The following is an 18,754-nucleotide window of genomic DNA, read 5'->3' as shown; positions in this document are numbered from 1 at the left end:
AGAATTATCTTGGAACATTTTAAAAATACATATACACAGGTATTGTTTTTTCCTAATTCTAATGAGCAACCATGTTAAAAAAAAAACAAACTGGACTATATAATGGTCTTTTACTTTTATCTAGTTTGTTTCACTTTTTCTATTTCATACTCAGTGCTCACATTTCACTTAGACATGTTTTCTAATTTAACCATCTCTTTTTTTGTTGCTCTTTCTCAAGCATTTATCAAAGTAGTAGAAGAGTTTCTCTATGTGTATACACACACACACACACACACAAACATATATATATGTATGTATGTATGTATATATATGCATGCTATGTTGCTTCAGTCCTGTCCAACTCTTTCTGACCCTATGGACTGATGGACTTTAGTCTGCCAGGCTCCTCTGTCCATGTGGATTTCCCAAGCAAAAATAATATAGTGGATTGCCATGTCCTCCTCCAGTATATATATCTATGCTGTTGTTGTTCGGTCGCCCAGTCATGTCTAACTCTTTGCAACCCCATGACTGCAGCATGCCAGGCGTCCCTGTCTCTCATCTTCTCCCGGCATTTGCCCAAGTTCATGTCCATTGCATCCGTGAAGCCATCCAGCCATCTCATCCTCTGACGTCCTCTTCTCCTTCTGCCCTCAATGTTTCCCAGCATCGGGTACTTCTCCAGTAAGTTGGCTATTTGCGTCAGGTGGCCAAAGCATTAAAACTTCAGCTTCAACATCAGCCTTTCCAATGAGGTTGACTTCCTTTAAGATTAACTGGTTGGATCTTCTTGCTGTCCAAGGGACTCTAGATAGTCTTCTCCAGCTTGAGTTAGAAGGCATCAATTCTTTGGCACTCTGCCTTCTTTATGATCCAGCTCTCACAACTGTAGGTGACCACTGAGAAAATCATAGCCTTGACTACACAGACCTTTGTTGGCAGAGTGTGTATATACATATATAAATACATATACATATAATATGACATATACATATTTGAAAATTTATGAATTTTTGCCTAGCCAAAAAATTTATGGCATCTTAGTTCTACTTGTTTGGCTAAGTATGAATAGAATGCTAGGTTTCTAATTTATGTTCACTCAAAGCTTTAATATAGTTCCATTTATTCTGGCCTCTAGTATTCCTGCTACAAGTCTAGAAAGTTTATTATCTTAGCAATTTAAAAAAAATGATTGAGGCTTGAAACTTCTAATCCAACTCCGAGAATATAAAGAAGTAACATGTTGTGAAAAAAACAACAAAGGAAATTAACCTGTGTTCAAATTAAATTTGTTCAAATTAAAAAATTTTATGCTAGTGCCCATTATTTGTTTTCATACATTATTCAAGATTCCACATTGTATTTAGCTGCACTGAGCAAATTTAGCAGCATGTAACAAATTCTGATAAATTCTCCTTTCATTTTTATTTTCTTACAAATATTTTCTAATTTTCCTTATTATTACTTCTTAGGTACACCACCCAACATTTAAATGTGGACATTTAATTTCCAAATACATGGGATTTTAAAATATCTTTGATATTAATTTCTTATTTAAATATTTTCTTGTCTTCACTCACCCTCTGTGTTTTTTTTCAATCTTTTAACTTCATTGAGGCTTTCAATGGCTAAATCAAAGCTCTCTCTTGTTAAATGTCATGTTGCACTTGAAAATATGTGGTTATTTTCAAATATCTTTTGATATTGATTTCTAACACAATTCCACAGTGATGAGAGAACAGACTCTGTAAGATTTCGATACTTTTAGACCATGACATTTTTGCACCTTGTCTTCTGTCCCTGGATATGTTCCAGTGTCTCCTGGATTATAGTCTATGGGAACATGAATAGAATTTGTATCCTGCTGTTATGTGGGAATTATATAAATCTTAATTATGTTAAATTGGTTCATAGTGTTTGAAGGTCTATATCCTTCTACTTTTCTGTCTTTTCATTCCATTAATGTTTGAGAGTTTGATATTGAAACTCCAACTAAAAATCTTAATTTATCTACTTAAAAAATAATTTCAATATATAGTGGAACTATATGTAACTTTGTTCTGTACTTTCCAAGTCTCCTGTAAATGTGTTATCATACTTCCATAATTTAAAAAATAAAAAAGGAAGAAGAAGAAAAAATAAAGCCACCCTGAAAGCTAAGATCCAAACCATTGATCTGGGCTTAGTAATGCTTTCTCTTTCATTATTGGAGTCCTCTTCTCTTCAGTCAATAGTGAAGTTCTGACCCCTTCTTCCCAGAGTTGGTGTGAAGTCTTGAGTACATGCCTCATGAGTGAGATCATGAGTTTTGGTTCTCTCATCTTATCTTCAGAATATCTCTGTGAGCAGGCATTTTTAACCCTATTCTTAGTAAGAACTCAGAGATAAGAAGTGTGTCAGAGGTTAGACATCTGGTTGGCCATTTGAGTTTGCTTCACTGAAATATCTGTGTCCCATGGATCACAGCTGGCCTTTTCCATATAATAGCCAAACTCAACATGAAAAGACATAGTTGCTCTAGACATCCAGAGTTGGTATTATATTGTTCAATTACATGGAATGGTTAGGTAAATCTTGTTCTCACATTTGTATCAGTTAAAAATAGGGTTTGAGCTTAAATTCAAGTGTCAACACTTCAGTTTCCTTTCAAATAATCAAATAAGGGGAAAGCATCAATGGACCAATTAATGCCATAAAGGCAGCATCTGACACCCATAGAGATATGTGTACATATTTGAAAACTTCTGCCACATTCAGTTCAGTTCAGTCGCTCAGTTGTGTCCGACTTTGCGACCCCATGAACCGCAGCACGCCAGGCCTCCCTGTCCATTACCAACTCCCAGAGGAGTCCACCCAAACCCATTTCCATCGAGTTGATGATGCCATCCAACCATCTCATCCTCTGTCGTCCCCTTCTCCTCCTGCCCTCAGTCTTTTCCATTAGCATAAGTTAAAATATTAAAAGCTATCATCAGAGGAGAAAAAACTTAAATTGTATGACTAAGAAAAGATATAATATCAGTAATAAAGCAATTGGATTAAATAAAGGATGCAAAGAGATTTACCTAGACACCCAGAGTTTGGCAATTTCCCCTCTAACAGGTTAAGTTTTTATTTTTGTCTTCTTAAAGGACTATAAAAATTCTCTATTAACAACCTGAGTGTAAAAAATGTGAAAACTCTTATTTGTCAATAAAAATAACTTCATTTGCTTCTGCTCATTTTAGAAATGCCTGAGTACCTGTATGTTAATGTGAGAGCTAGTTTGATAAAAGAAAGGATGCCTGAGGCCACTGCAAAAGGGAAATGGTGACAGGTCCTAAACCTTTAGAAACAGAAAGCTGAAGGAGGATGTCTAATCATTTGTCTTACAAACAAAGCGTGTGTTCACATACTGGTGTCTTCTAAACCTGAAGGCATCAACTGTATTTGTCACTAACTCCAACCCAATATTTGTTTTCAATCATTTCTAACCCAAGAGGCCTGGACAATACAAACCCAGTTTAAAGGCTAACAAAATTGTCTTCCCCCATGTGTTGCAGCAACTTATATACCTCATATAAAGAGGGAGGCCTTTACTGTCTCTCCAATCTGGCAGCTTTTATTTTTGTTTCAGCTTTTCAATAATAGTCTAAAAACAGTTGTTCCAAAGATTTAGGTGTGTTCACAATGCCCAGATGGTAGAATAGGTTTGTTTCCCTGTCTAACTTGGACTGTCATCATTTTTATTTTCTTTGGTATGAAAAGAAACAGCAAGTTATTTGACAGATAGAAAAATAATATGTCTAAATAACCCGTGGGATCAAAGTGGTAGCCTTTTCTGGGAGGTGTCATAGCAGGAGACCCTGGACATGGGTTTTGCATATAGAAAGTGTTAGTCACTCAGCTGTGTCCGACTCTTTGGGACCCCATGGACTGTAGCCCGCCTGGCTCCTCTGTGGGATTCTCCAGACAAGAATACTGGAGTGGGTTGCCATTCCCTTCTCCAGGGGATCTTCCTGACCCGGGGATCAAACCCGGGTCTCCTGCATTGCCGGCAGCTTCTTTACCATCTGAACCACTAGGGAAGCATATAGAAAGGCCCCCTGAAAGTTCAGGCTTGGGCAGGGTACCCAGCCTCTCAGGGTCTCATTTCCTTTTTCTTTTTATAGAGGATACAACTACCTATTCCATGGTGGTGTTGCAATGAGTAGTGGAATAATATCACACATGTGAATTTGAAGAATGCCTGCCCCTTAGGAAACAAAGGATGTTGCAGCCATTGCAGCCCAGCAGCCCAGTGGTGGGTCCTGAAGGGACACAGGATACAAACAGGAGGCCCACCGCCAGCCGTCAGTCGCTGCAGCCACCCAATGAGGACGGACACTGAACAGACTCAAGATGAGAAAGCACAGGTCTTGGCCCCAGACAGCCGAGGTACGTGTCAGAGGAACGGTATCAGTGAGCTCGAACTCTTGCATCTTCCCGTGCATGGAAAAGCACTCAGTTCCTTAATCTGAGATATCTGGTTTTCTTTAACAGTATCTTTTGGTGTTTTGACTATCTGATCTTTGTTGCAAAAACTCCTACGTATCCTGACTTCCTCCCTCCCTGCCCCCGGTTCCCCACCACCACCCTTGCCTCTTTGGAACAGTTTCTCACTGCTATTTGAGTTGCTATGTCCCTGGCTCAGCCCTCAGTTTGTCTGATGAGTAAAACGTAACTCTCAACATTTAGATTGTGCAGAGTTTTCAGTTGACACATGCAAAATAATTGCATCCTACACGTGAATTCCTTTCCCTTCCTTGGATGTCGATTTGATTAGCTTCCTCTTGACAAAAATATAATGTTGCCCTTTTCATTTCCAAGTAGGCTATGGAGTAGAATCTCCCAGATTTCAGCCTACCAGGTTTTTATGCTTGCCAAAATAAATTATAGAGATAGTTTGGCTCTATCCTGAAGATGGAGCACTAAGAAATTGGGTCCATCACTGTCGTTTTCCTCTCAGATTCCTTTCATCTGTCACAATACAGTAGTCATGAAAAATGAAACCATAAATTCAATTTAGAGGGCAATTTGCAGCTAATCTTTGGAGTAATTCCAGTGTGAATAATGCAGCAATTTGGATGCATGGTCAGTCAATTCAGCCCTGATTTATTAGTATTTAAGAAATCTTTCTTTCATTAATGGTAATTACTAAACAAGAGAAAATAATTTCTCCCAAACTATCTACCTTCAAATCAGTGCTTTCAGTTCTGGGAAAAAAAAATAAAAGGCTACATTGTTTGTAAAAATTACGACAACTACAAGTATATGTATTGCTATTTAAAGACACAAGATGTGTTTAGACTCTGAGCAATAATTCTTTGCAGATATTGTGTGAACTTCTCAGCCCTAGGTTATATCATCCTTTTTTTTTTTTTTTTCCTCATATGTATGACTTCCATTAGAGTTAACATTTTGAATATCTCAACATAAGGACCCTGGGATTTGCTATTGATTTCCCATACTCCTTATACCTTGAAGGATATATTAAAATCTAGCTGCAAAAAGAATGACATTTCTGTTCATGTCTTAGAGTCAAGTTTATCTGATATTTTCCCCTAGTTATTAAAACTCTACATTCTGACACATTCAATATACTCTGAGTCAGAGAACTTACAATCACATGTTTAAATATAGGGTAACATCACATTAAAATGTGTAAAGAGTATTTCTCAGAAAAGGTTTGCATTCATTTCCTTTTCTGTATTTTATTGCATAGGTTTTAACTGTTAGGTGTTTAAAGAAACAGATATTTCAAAACAAATTGAAACAAAACAGAAACATAAAATGTCTCTTAAAAATATATCTTGCTTCATTTTAAGGGAGGAAAAAAAAACCCCATATTATTTCCTATTCATTCTCCCCTCTCCATTTAAAGTAAAAGTCAGGATCATAGTTATCCAGATTTTGTATTATTACATTGAATACAAGGATAGCACTCCTGCCCTAGATATGCAAATGCCCCTCAGTTTTGGCATTAATTACATGAAGTAAATAAGCAAGAGCTGAGTGATAGCCCCAAAGTTGAAGTGGTGACATATGCCCTTGTAGGTGTTCTATAACACAAGGATTGGAGGGCACGTACTTGAAAGATGTCGGTAGTGCTAGACCAGTTGTTTCATGAATATGATGGTATTCCATTCCACCCAGTGTGAGCTAAATTGCGAACTGATCAACATTACCATGGAGTTGCCCAGAGGCTATATATTTGTAACCATTTATGTATAGTAGGGAAGCCTGGCATGCTGCAGTCCATGTGGTCATGAACAGTCGGACATGACTGAGTGACTGAACTGAACTGATACATAGTAGGTGCTTCCTATGGAGTGCAATGGTAAAGAATCTGCCTTACAAGGGAGGAGACGAGAGACCTGAGTTCAATCCCCGGATCAGGAAAATCCCTTGGAGGAGGAAATGGCAACCCACTCCAGCATTCTTGCCTGGAGAATTCCATGGACAGAGGAGACTGGCAGGACATAGTCCATGCGGTCTCAGAGTCAGACATGACTGAGTGATTGAGCGTGCACACACACATAGTAGGTATTCGTTCAACTCTGAACATAGTTAAGAATTGAAAGGGAAATGATGCATTAAGATTATATTTATGGATTAACTTTAAGTGACATGAATTGACAGTGCTAAATCCAAAGGACTCCTGTAAAAAAGTGAGTTAGTTCTAGGGTTTGTCTGGCACTTGTTAAGCTCATGGGCAGAGGATAACTATCCTTTCCTTTCTGGGGGAAACATGCTCTTGAATATACATTCAAAACTCTCCATCTGAAGAGACAGAAGACCCTTAAACTTGAACTCTCCACACATCTGTTTGCTATATTGCTTAAATCCTTTTTTGGATGCTGTCTTCTAACTTTCTAAAATGATGTCTGGGAATGAGGTTAAAGCCCCCGGCAGAGAGGAGAGGAAGAGGCCAGGAGTGTGTGTTTGGAAGTGACTCAGCCTCTGCTCCAGCCATTGCTCACCCACCAGGAGTTCAAGGTCAGTTCTCTGAACAGATGACATGATGAGACTTGACCGACCCTATCTTTTTTTTTCCTCTTCCAAAGAGCACCACTTTAAAAATGCCCCCCACACGATGGCATCTTTATTCTCCTCACTATCATACTGTGAAAATGACATAAAATTCTATTGGAAACCGTATTTAAAGGGCTGGCTCAATTATACTTAATTCTTTGCATGAATGTTTTAAGTTTTATAAGTTCTTTCTCTGTTTAGGAGCAAAGCAGCCTTGTCATTGTTGTTGCTTCTTTTAATTTTCTATTGCCCACAAAAAGACTTCCCTGATAGTTTACTTGGTAAACACTCCGCCTGCAAGCAGGAGACCCCAGTTCCATGCCTGGTTTGGGTAGATCCCCTGGAAAAGGAGAGGTTACCCACTCCAGTATTCTTGCACTTCCTTTGTGGCTGAGCTGGTAAAGAATCCACCTGCAATGAGGGAGATCTGGGTTCAATCGCTGGGTTGGAAAGATCCCCTGGAGAAGGGAAAGGCTACTCACTGGTCATAGCAAACACCCTCTTCCAACAACACAAAGGAAAACTCTACAAATGGCTATTACCAGATGATCAATACTGAAGTCAGACTCATTATATTCTTTGCAGCCAAAGATGGAGAAGCTCTAAACAGTCAGCAAAAACAAGACCGGGAGCTGACTATGGCTCAGATCATGAACTCCTTATTGCCAAATTCAGACTTAAATTGAAGAGAGAAGGGAAAACCACTAGACCATTCAGGTCTGACCTAAATCAAATTCCTTATGATTATACAGTGTAAGTGACAAATAGATTCAAGGGATTAGATCTGATAGGCAGAGTGCCTGAAGAACTATGGACAGAGGTTTGTGACATTGTACAGAAGGCAGGGATCAAGACCAACCCCAAGAAGAAATGCAAAAAGGCAAAATGGTTGCCTGAGGAGGCTCTATATATAGCTGAGAAAAGAAGAGAAGCTAAAGGCAAAGGAGAAAAGGAAAGATATATCCATTTAAAAGCAGAGTTCCAAAGAATAGCAAGGAGAGATAAGAAAGCCTTCCTCAGCGATCAATGCAAAGAAACAGAGGAAAACAACAGAATGGGAAAGACTAGAGATCTCTTCCAGAAAATTAGAGATACCAAGGGAACATTTCATGTAGAGATGGGCACAATAAAGGACAGAAATGGCATGAACTTAACAGAAGCAGAAGATATTAAGAAGAGATTTCAAGAATACACAGAAAAACTCTCCAAAAAAGATCTTCATGATCCAGATAACCACGATGGTGTGATCACAAGACATCCTGGAATGTGAAGTCAAGTGGGCCTTGGGAAGCATCACTACAAACAAAGCAAGTGGAGGTGATGAAATTCCAATTGAGCTATTTCAAATTCTAAAAGATGATGCTATTAAAGTCCTGAACTCAATATGCCAGCAAATTTGGAAAACTCAGCAGTGGCCACAGGACTAAAAAGGTCGGGTTTCATTCTAATCCCAAAGAAGGGTGCCAAAGAATGTTCAAACTACCACACAATTTCACTCATCTCACATGCTTGCAAAGTAATGCTCAAAATTCTCCAAGCCAGGCGTCAACAGTATGTAATTGTGAACTTCCAAATGTTCAAGCTGGATTTAGTAAAGGCAGAGGAACCAGAGATCAAATTGTCAACATCTGTTGGATCATCAAAAAAGCAAGAGAATTCCAGAAAAAAACACTTACTTCTGCTTTATTGATCACGCCAAAGCCTTTGACTATGTAGATCAGAACAAACTGGAAAATTCTTAAAGAGATGGGAATACCAGACCACCTTACCTGCCTCCTGAGAAACCTGTATGCATGTCAAGAAGCAACAGTCAGAACTGGATATGGAACAACAGACTGGCTCCAAATCGGGAGCCTACTTATTGTCACCCTACTTATTTAACTTACATGCAGAGTACATCATGAGAAATGCTGGGCTGGATGGAGCACAAGCTGAAATCAAGATTGCTGGGAGAAATATCAATAACCTCAGATATGCAGGTGACACCACCCTTATGGCAGAAAGTGAAGAAGAAGTAAAGAGCCTCTTGATTAAAGTGAAACAAGAAAGTGAAAAATTTGGCTTAAAAAATGAAGTCACTCAGTTGTGTCCAACTCTGTGACCCCATGGACTGTAACCTACCAGGCTCCTCTGTCCATGGGATTTTCCAGGCAAGAATATTGGAGGGGGTTGCCATTTCCTTCTCTAGGAGATCTTCCCTAACCCAGGAATTGAACTCAGGCTTAAAATACAACATACAAAAAACTAAGATTATGACATCTGGTCCCATCACTTCATGGCAAATAGATGCAGAAACAATACAAACAGTGACAGACTTTATTTTCTTGAACTCAAAAATCACTTTGGATGGTGATTGCAGCCATGAAACTGAAAGATGCTTGCTCCTTGGAAGAAAAGCTATGACAAACCTAGACAGCATATTAAAAAGCAGAGACATCACTTTGCCAACAAAGGTCTGTCTAGTCAAAGCTATGATTTTTCCAGTAGTCATGATGGATGTAAGAGTTGGACCATAAAGAAAGCTGAGTGCTTAAGAACTGATGCTTTTGAACTGTGGTGTTGGAGAAGACTCTTGAGAGTCCCGTGGGCTGCAAGGAGATCCAACCAGTCCATCCTAAAGGAGATCAGTCCTGAGTGTTCATTGGAAGGACTGATGCTGGAGTTGAAACTCCAATATTTGGCCACCTCATGCGAAGAGCTGACTCATTGGAAAAGACCCTGACGGTGGGAAAGATTGAAGGTGGGAGAAGAGGGGGATGACCGAGGATGGGATGGTTGGATAGCATCACCGACTCAATGGACATGGGTATGAACAAGCTCTGGGAGTTGGTGATGGACACGGAAGCCTGGTGTGCTGCAGTCCATGGGGTCACAAAGAGTTGGACACGACTGGGCGACTCAACTGAACTGAACAGAACTTACTCCAGTATCCTGGCCTAGAGAAATCCATGGACTGTGTAGTCCATGGAGTTGCAAAGAGTCGGACAGTACTGAGCAACTTCCACCTTTCACAAATGTCTGGTGCCTGAAAACTTGGGGAATTTACACTTTGCATTATATCAGGAGAAAATACTTCTTCAGAAACCTTTCAGTTGTATAGGAATCAAGTGACTATAGTGTCCTGAGTCTGAATGTCCCCTGCTAACACAGGGGCTGTTTGGAGGTGCAGATCTGCTGGCCCATCAGAGCAGAGGTAAGGCTTCAGATTTGCTCGAGGTACGTCAGAGGGCCTTCTCACAGGACCTACAAGAAGCTGACATGGCTTTGGTTTGGCGTGTGATATTTGCATTAACTTAAATCTATGGGAATCTGAGTGATTTTGTGAAGCATTATTTACCTTACCTAAAATCCCGTGGTCTTATTTGCTTATTTATTTTCTTTTCTTTTTAAAGTGGAGCTTAACACATTTATTTGTTCGGCTGAATTTAAGACCTTTTAAAGTGAAAATGCTTGCTTGGTCTAACTATTTAAAGTAGTGCTTTTTTGTCTTCTTGCCTCTTCTAGTGTCTGTGTCAACTCAGACAAGTTCAAAATGTTCAAATTGCCTCTGAAGTTTAATTCTTTTGAGTATTTTAGGTAAGGTAAATCATATTTGCTTTTTTTTCCCCAAGAAAAACCTGTCTGTGCGGTTTCCAAACATTACCCCTTCTTAGCTCTAACTAAGAGCTGCGGCAACTTTTACTATGCCTTAATCATATTAAAAAGCAGAGACATTACTTTGCCAACAAAGGTCCGTCTAGTCAAGGCTACGGTTTTTCCAGTGGTCATGTATGGATGAGAGAGTTGGACTGTGAAGAAAGCTGAGCGCCGAAAAATTGATGCTTTTGAACTGTGGTGTTTGAGAAGATTCTTGAGTCCCTTGGGCTGCAAGGAGATCCAACCAGTCCATCCTGAAGGAGATCAGTCCTGGGTGTTCATTGGAAGGACTGATGCTGAAGCTGAAACTCCAATACTTTGGCCACCTCATGCGAAGAACTGACTCATTGGAAAAGACCCTGATGCTGGGAGGGATTGGGGGCGGGAGGAGAAGGGGATGACAGAGAATGAGATGGCTGGATGGCATCACCAACTCGATGGGCATGAGTTTGAGTAGACTCCGGGAGTTTGTGATGGACAGGGAGGCCTGGCGTGCTGCAATTCATGGGGTGGCAGAGTCGGACACGACTGAGCAACTGAACTGAACTGAATCATGATAATTATGTGTTTAGTTTTCTGATTTCCTGTCTAAACTTTATTGAGTTTATAGACAGGGTGTAATTCATTTCAGGACACTAGCAACCTTTATAGTGTGTGATACATAGTGGACAATCAATATGTTTGTTCAGTTGAGTTTCAATTTCACTTTTCTATCATCTTCTGAGTAATGCCTATGCTGGTCCTTTCTACTCAAAGCGTTCAATCTGTGGATCAGAAATGGTAGCATCACCTGGAGCTTGTTACAAATGCAACGTGGCAAGCTCTGCCCCAGACCTCAGAGGTGCATTGTTCCAAGATCCCCAAGTGATTTCTGTCAATTAAAGTTTTAGAAACACTGTAATTTAATGGTTCTACAAGTGCCTTCCCTAGACCAGTGCCATTAACCTCACCTGGGGGCTTTTTAAAAAGGCAAGTTCTTGGGCCTAATCCCTGATGGAGGGAATTATAGACCCTCATGGGGGCACAGTAAGAGGTGTAAGATTTTCAGGCGATTCTAATACATGCTAAAGCTTGAGCGTCGCTATTACAAATGTCATCCTCTCTCCCCAGGTCTCTTGGGAAAGTAAAGAAAATCAACCAACACCTGGTCTGAACTATGATTAATGTAAAGCAGATTCACGGCATCAATTATGTGAGTGACTAAAATATTTATTTAGTTCACATAGCTATAAAGATCTGGCCAATAACATTATTGATGCAAATTTGAGTATGGTAATGAAGCAGGTTCTCTGTGTTGCTCTGAAGAGGGGAATGGGACATGAGGAACCCACATTTCTATTGACATATCTAATGACAACCTGTCCCTGACCCAGAGACCTTATGTGTGCATTCATGGTAGTATAAACCACACTGAGTTTAGGAGCATGGATGCCTGTGCAGTCAAAAATCTGCATAAAAATTTCCTGCCAGCCCTCCCTCCCCTGCTTAGCATTTTCAGACTCAATCAACCACAGAGCTACAGTAGTATTTAAAGAAAAAATCCACAGATAATTGGACCTATAAGTTAAAATGTCAACTGTAAACATATATCCAGACATACCTCAGAGTTATTGCAGGCTCAGCTCCAGACCACCCCACTGCAGTAAAGCAAATATTATGAAAATTTGAGTCCCAACATTTTTTGTTTTTCCAGTGTCTATAAAATGTATGCTTACACTCTACTGCATACTGTTAAGTGTGGAATAGCATTAATCCTAAAATAAAAATGTACACACCTTAATTAAAAACTATTTGGCCCTGTTTGCATTTCTGTGAGATGTAGCTTCTTTTTAATTTCCGATTTTATTAATTTGAGGCCCTCTCCCTTTTTTCTTGGTGAGTCTGGATAACAGATGATCAATTTTATGTACCTTTTCAAAGAAACAGATCTTTGTCTCATTGATCCTTTCTATTTTTTTTTTTTTTATGGTTTCTATTTTATTTTTCTTCTGCTTGATTTTTATTATTTATTCCCTTCCTTTCTTTGAGTTTTGTTTGTTCTTCTTTTTGTGGTTTCTTTAGGTGTAAGGTTAGATTATTTGTCTGAGATTTTTTAGTTTCCTGAGTTGGGCCTGTATCACTATAAGCTTACTGCTTAAAATTGCTTTTGCGGCATCCCATGGATTTTGGATGATTGCGTTTTCATTTTTATTTGTCTTCAGATATTTTTTGATTTCCTCTTTGATTTCTTCAGTGACCCATTGCTTGTTTACTTGAATATTGTTTAAACTCCACGTGTTTGTGGTTTTTGCAGTTGTTTTTTTTTTCCTTGTCTTTGATTTCTAGTCTCATACTGTCAAAGTTGAAAACAATCTGTGAAATGATTTCATTTTTCTTAAATTTATTGAGAGTTGTTTCAAGGTCTAGCAAGTGTTTTATCTTGGAGAATGTTTTCTGTGCATTTGAAAAAATGTGTATTTTGTTGCTTTTCAGTGGAATTCTCTGTGTATATCTCATAATAGACTTTAACCTAATATGTCTTTTAAAACCAGTGTTTCCTTTTGATTTTATGTTTGTTGTTGTTTGGTTGCTAAGTTGTGTCCAACTCTCTGTGACCACACGGACTGCAGCGTGCCAGCCTCCTTTGTCCTTCACTGTCTCTCATAGCTTGCTCAGATTCATGTCCATTGAGATGGTGATGCTGTCTCATTGTCTCATCCTCTGTCATCCCTTTTCCTTTTTCCTTCAATCTTTCCCAGCATCAGGGTCTTTTTCAATGAGTCAGCTCTTCGCATCAGGTGGCCAAAGTATTGGAGTTTCAGCTTCAGCAGCAGTCCTTCCAATGAACACCCAGGACTGATCTCCTTTAGGATGGACTGGTTGGATCTCCTTGCAGTCCAAGGGACTCTCAAGAGTCTTCTCCAACACCACAGTTCCAAAGCATCAATTCTTCGGCGCTCAGCTTTCTTTATGGTCCAGCTCTCACATCCTTGCATGACCACTGGAAAAACCATAGCCTTGACCAGATGGATCTTTGTCAGCAAAGTGACGTCTCTGCTTTTCAATATGCTGTCCAGATTAGTCATAGCTTTTCCTTTAAGGGGCAAGCGTCTTTTAGTTTCATGGCTGCAGTCACCATCTGCAGTGACTTAGGAGCCCAAGAAAATAAAGTCGGTCAGTGTTTCCATTGTTTCCACAACTACTCGCCATGAAGTGATGGGACCAGATGGCATAATCTAGGTTTTTTGACTCTTTTTCACTCTCTTCCTTCACCCCTATCAAGAGGCTTGTTAGTTCCTCTTCACTTTTTGCCATTACAATTGTTAAATCTCTGTGGATTGACCTCTATCATTATGTATTGTTGTCTCCTCTTACAGTGTTTGTTTTAAAGTCGATTTTGTCTGAAATAAATGTTGCTGCCCAGGTTTCTCTTTGGTTCCCTTTACATGGAATGTGATTTTCCATCCTCTCACTTTCAACCTGTGTGTATTTTAGGTCTGCATTATATACCTTTAGATATGATAGGTCTTGTTTCATTGTCCGTCCAGCCTCTTTCTGTCTCTGATTGAAGCATTTAGTCCATTTACATTTAAAGTAATTGTTGATAGACATACATTTATTGCCATTTGGTTGATTTATTTCTTGTGTTTTAGTTACATTTTGTTGTTTTACTTTCTTTTACTTTAGCTCCCTTTCCTTATGACTGACAACTATGTTTAGTGTTATGTTTGGATTCTTTTCTATTTTTGTGTCTTTTACAATTTTTGTTTTATAGTTACTGTGAGGTATGTGAATATATTTATATTCATATGATTATTTTAAGTTGAAGTTCTCATAAGTTCAAATGTGTTCTAATAATTCTACATTTTTACTCCCTTCCCCAGGCTTTATTATTATTTTTTTTTTGATGTTTTATTTTATGCCCTTGGTTTGCTTTTTTTAAAAATTTATTTTGTGTACCCTTTAATTTCTAACTATAGACATGGATAATTGTATTACTTTTCTCTTTTATTCTTTCTACTATCTTTGTTAAGTGACCAATCTATTACCTTTTCTGTATGTTTGCATTTATCAGTGAGATTTTTTTTTCTGTCATAATTTCCATATTTCTAGTTGTAGATTTTTTTTGTTTTTGTTTAGAGAAGTTCTTTTTAAAATTCCTGGTAAAACTGGTTTAATTGTGCTAAAGTTCTTTAGTTTTTCTTGTCTTTAAAACTCTTTATCTGGCCTTCAAATCTGAATTAAAATCCCGCTGGGTAGAATATTCTTGGTTTTAGGATTTTTTTCTTCCTTTTATCACTTTGAACATTGCGCCACTCCCTTCTAGTTTAAAGATTCTGCTGAAATGTCAGGTGATCATAGTTCTTTTATACATACATAACTAGTTGCTTTTCACTTTCTGTTTTAAATATTATTATTATTTTTTTGTCTTTAATGTTTTCAATTTTAATTGCCATGTATCCTTGGATGTTTTTTTTTTTGGAGGGTTCACCTTGTTTGGAACTTTCTGTGCTTCCTGAACTTGAATGTCTTTTCTTTCCTAGTGTAGGAAAGTTTTCAGCTGTTATTTCTTCAAATAAGTTCTCTGTCCATTTCTCCGTCGCTTCTCTTTCTGGAACCTCTGTAACATGAATGTTAATATGTTTGACGTTGTCCCAGAGGTCTCTTAAGCTACTCTTACTTAATTGCTTTTCCTTTTTTTCTGTGTAGTTTGAGTGATTTTCACTACACTCTTTTCCAGATTGCTGATCTTATCATCTAATCTACTCTTGATTCCTTCTAGTGCATTTTTATTTCATTTATTGCATTTTTCAATTATGTTTGATTTTTCTTTCTATTTTCTCTTTGTGGAACTTCTCACTGTGTTCATCCAAACTTCTGAGTTCACTGAGCATCTTTGTGGTCATTATCTGACTCTTTCTTCCCTGGTGGCTCAGATGATAAAAATATCTGCCTACAGTGCAGGTGATTTTTCAGTCCCTGGGTTGAGAAGTTTCTCTGGAGAAGGGATTGGTAACCCACTCCAGTATTCTTGCCTGAAGAATTGCATGGACAGAGAAGTCTGGTGGGCTACAGTCTGTGGGGTCACAGAGAGTCAGACGTGACTGAGCAACAAATACTTTCACTTTCATTTTTTGAACTCTTTATTGGGTAGATTGCTTATCTCCATTTAAGTTTAGTTCTTTTTCAGAGGTCTTTTCCCATCCCTTGGTTTGGATCATATTCTTTTTCTGATCATTTTATGAACTATCTGTGTTTATTTCTGTGTATTTGGTAGGTTGGTTATGGTTTCTGATCTTACAGAAGCGGCCTTAAGTAGATGATGCCTTATAGGACCCAGCAGCGTGCTCTACTCCGGTCACTAGAGCCATATTCTCTAAGGGGACCCCTTCTGTGGAGTCAGGTCTGATGACTGGGGGTTCACTTGTGCATGACCAACTCCCCGGTCATGCTGACTGCAAGCCCTTGCCTCATATGGTAGCTGTGGGCCCTCTGAAGAGTGAGAACATGTCCCTGGGCAGATGGCTATGCAGGCCGCTTATCCGCAGGCTGGCACTTGCCTGCTGGTGGGGAAGTCGGGAAGCTGTGGCCAATGGAAGCCCAACGTGGCTGGCTTTGAGGGTCATGGGTTGCATCCCCAGGTGCTGGCCCACTGGAGGTAGGACTGGGCCCTTATATGAGTTGCTACACAGGCCACAGGTCTGGTGTCTGTCCACTGGGAGACTGTTAAGCCTCTAGCACTTACAGACTTGAGGAAAGAGTTTTAAATCATCCTCATGAGCATTAGTGTCATTGCAATAGAATTAACTCTGCCAAACGCCTGTCACCAGATTCTTCATTCCCAGCTGGAGTCCCAGCTGCTTCCTGCCTCTCCAGGAGGCTCTCCAAGACCAGCAGGTAGATCTGACCCGGGTTCCTTTAAACTACTGCCTCTGTGCTGGTACTTGGAGAATGTGAGATTTTATATGCACATTGAGAATGGACTCTCTGCCCTGGTTTCTGCCTCATGTCTTTAGTGGAATACCTTATCCCCTAGTCTTTAGACTGTTCTCACTGATGATTGCTCTGTGCATGTGGGTGGGGGGAGCTCAGGGTTTCCTTTCTCCACCACCTTGGCCTCACCTGAAAATTTGTAATAGCTCATCTTTTGGAGAATTTTCTAAAACATTCATGATAGTTATCACAAAGCAAAATATTTCCATTTTTCTCATCTATCATCAGTTTATACTTACTAAATTAAAAAAAAATGAAAACTTCCATGAATAGGCCTGAAAACAAAGATAACTGACTTAATAAATAGAAAACTCAGGTGACAAGATCAATCTGTATACTTAGTGTCCTAGAGAGATGAGAGAAAGATAATTATGGTTAACTACTTATTTTATTCATATATATTTCCTTGAGATTTAATGAAACGTGGATTTTTCTCACATAAAGTTTTTTGATGCCAAATCTAAATATACTGAATTTTTAAAGTTCTCAAGCTTGATAGTTTAGACTGGCAGCCTTATAAACATATGGATTGCAAACCGCAGCAATCAACCTTATGAACTCTTTTAAAAGATGTTGTTGACGTTTTGCACTGAAAAAATTTTCCCTTAGTATTGGTTCTAAAACTTGCATGATTTTCATTATGTCCTAAGGTAATGTAGGGAATAATCAAAAATAACCATCATTTAAACCATCAAATTCAGCTTTTAAAACATTTTCCCTGATGGTGATTTAAGTCCTCCTCAAAATTAGGTTACTTTCAGGATTACTTTTTAAAAAAAGTTTTTTTAGCTTTAACCCATGTAACTATAGAGATAATATCCATTTCATAAAAGCATTGAGATGATGAATCAATGATTTCTAAATGTGTCACAGATAGAAACTGCAGACCTCAGTAGTGGAAATTATAAATTATAATTGTTTTCACCCTTCACTTTTTGGAGACAAATTTGAAATACCAGATGTGTTAAATTGGATGATTGATTAATAGAAATAGAAAATACATTTTCATAAAGCATCTATGAGCTCATTTTAAAGCACTTAAAGAAAAAATATAGTTTTATTCATTTATAAGAAAACTTTATAGAGTGAGAGTATATTGTGATTTTGTAGCCAAAAGTGTGAGATTCAGGAAGAAACTCTTATTGTGAGATTTTTATTATTCAGTTGCATAACCTCTAAAGTCTAGGGGAGGAAAGAGTATTTCAAGTAAGTTTGGTATTTTCTAGAAAATACTCTCTATACAAATTTTCTCATAAGTGAATAAAACTATACTTTTTTCTTTAAGTAGAACCAGAAGTTCAAAACTGGTCTATTGACACCATTGTAATGATAAGGAAGGCAAATAGGTCATCTAAACAAACCTGGTAGGGATAAAATCCTTAAGGAAAAGTCCAATCTGAGTTGATACAAAACAGATACCAGGAGGATAGCATGCTAGAAGGAAGTCCAATTATTATTCAGAGGGCAAACTGTTGGAAGAATGGGACTTTTAAAATCATTTATCAGGATTACTGAATATCCAAGGCCTATATACACTACTTACATCTCTTAAGAGAGATTGGGGAGAGGATTTTGAAACTACTTTCCAGGAATGTAGCTCCTTGTGTTGTGTATACTGTTGGCACTTAAAACAAGTCTAAGTAAATCCTACAAGAGTTCCACTAATAAATTATGAGATTCAATGCTACGTAGAGCTACAATTTATAGATGAAGGGATATTATGTACTATTGATATTTGCATACCTGATGTTTTATGTGCATTTGTCTCCTCATGTTTCTAAGATTTTTGTGTGTCTAGACCTAATTACCCCTCACCATGAAAAGCACCCTGTTCTGTGCAAAATAGACAGTCAATTAATACCTGAGATGCTTTTTTTGAGGTCCAGGAAACTGCAAAGTTTTGGATTTTTTAAAAAAAGATATTTATCATGGTGACCACCTTCATTTTTTTAATTGTTGTTATGGGTAAACAAATCAGAAAGAAAAATGAGTAAAGTTCATTCATTTTTGAGAATTTGGAAGAACCTTCAGTTAGTCAAGCAAGATAGCCTCTCATCAAATATTTTTTATACAGTTTCTGTAGTTTTAAAATTCAAATTTGGTGAATGTG

This window comes from Dama dama, chromosome 30 (assembly GCF_033118175.1).
Source record: "Dama dama isolate Ldn47 chromosome 30, ASM3311817v1, whole genome shotgun sequence".
Classification (NCBI taxonomy): domain Eukaryota; kingdom Metazoa; phylum Chordata; class Mammalia; order Artiodactyla; family Cervidae; genus Dama; species Dama dama.
The sequence above is the reverse complement of the archived record's forward strand: the minus strand, read 5'-3'. Positions refer to the sequence as shown.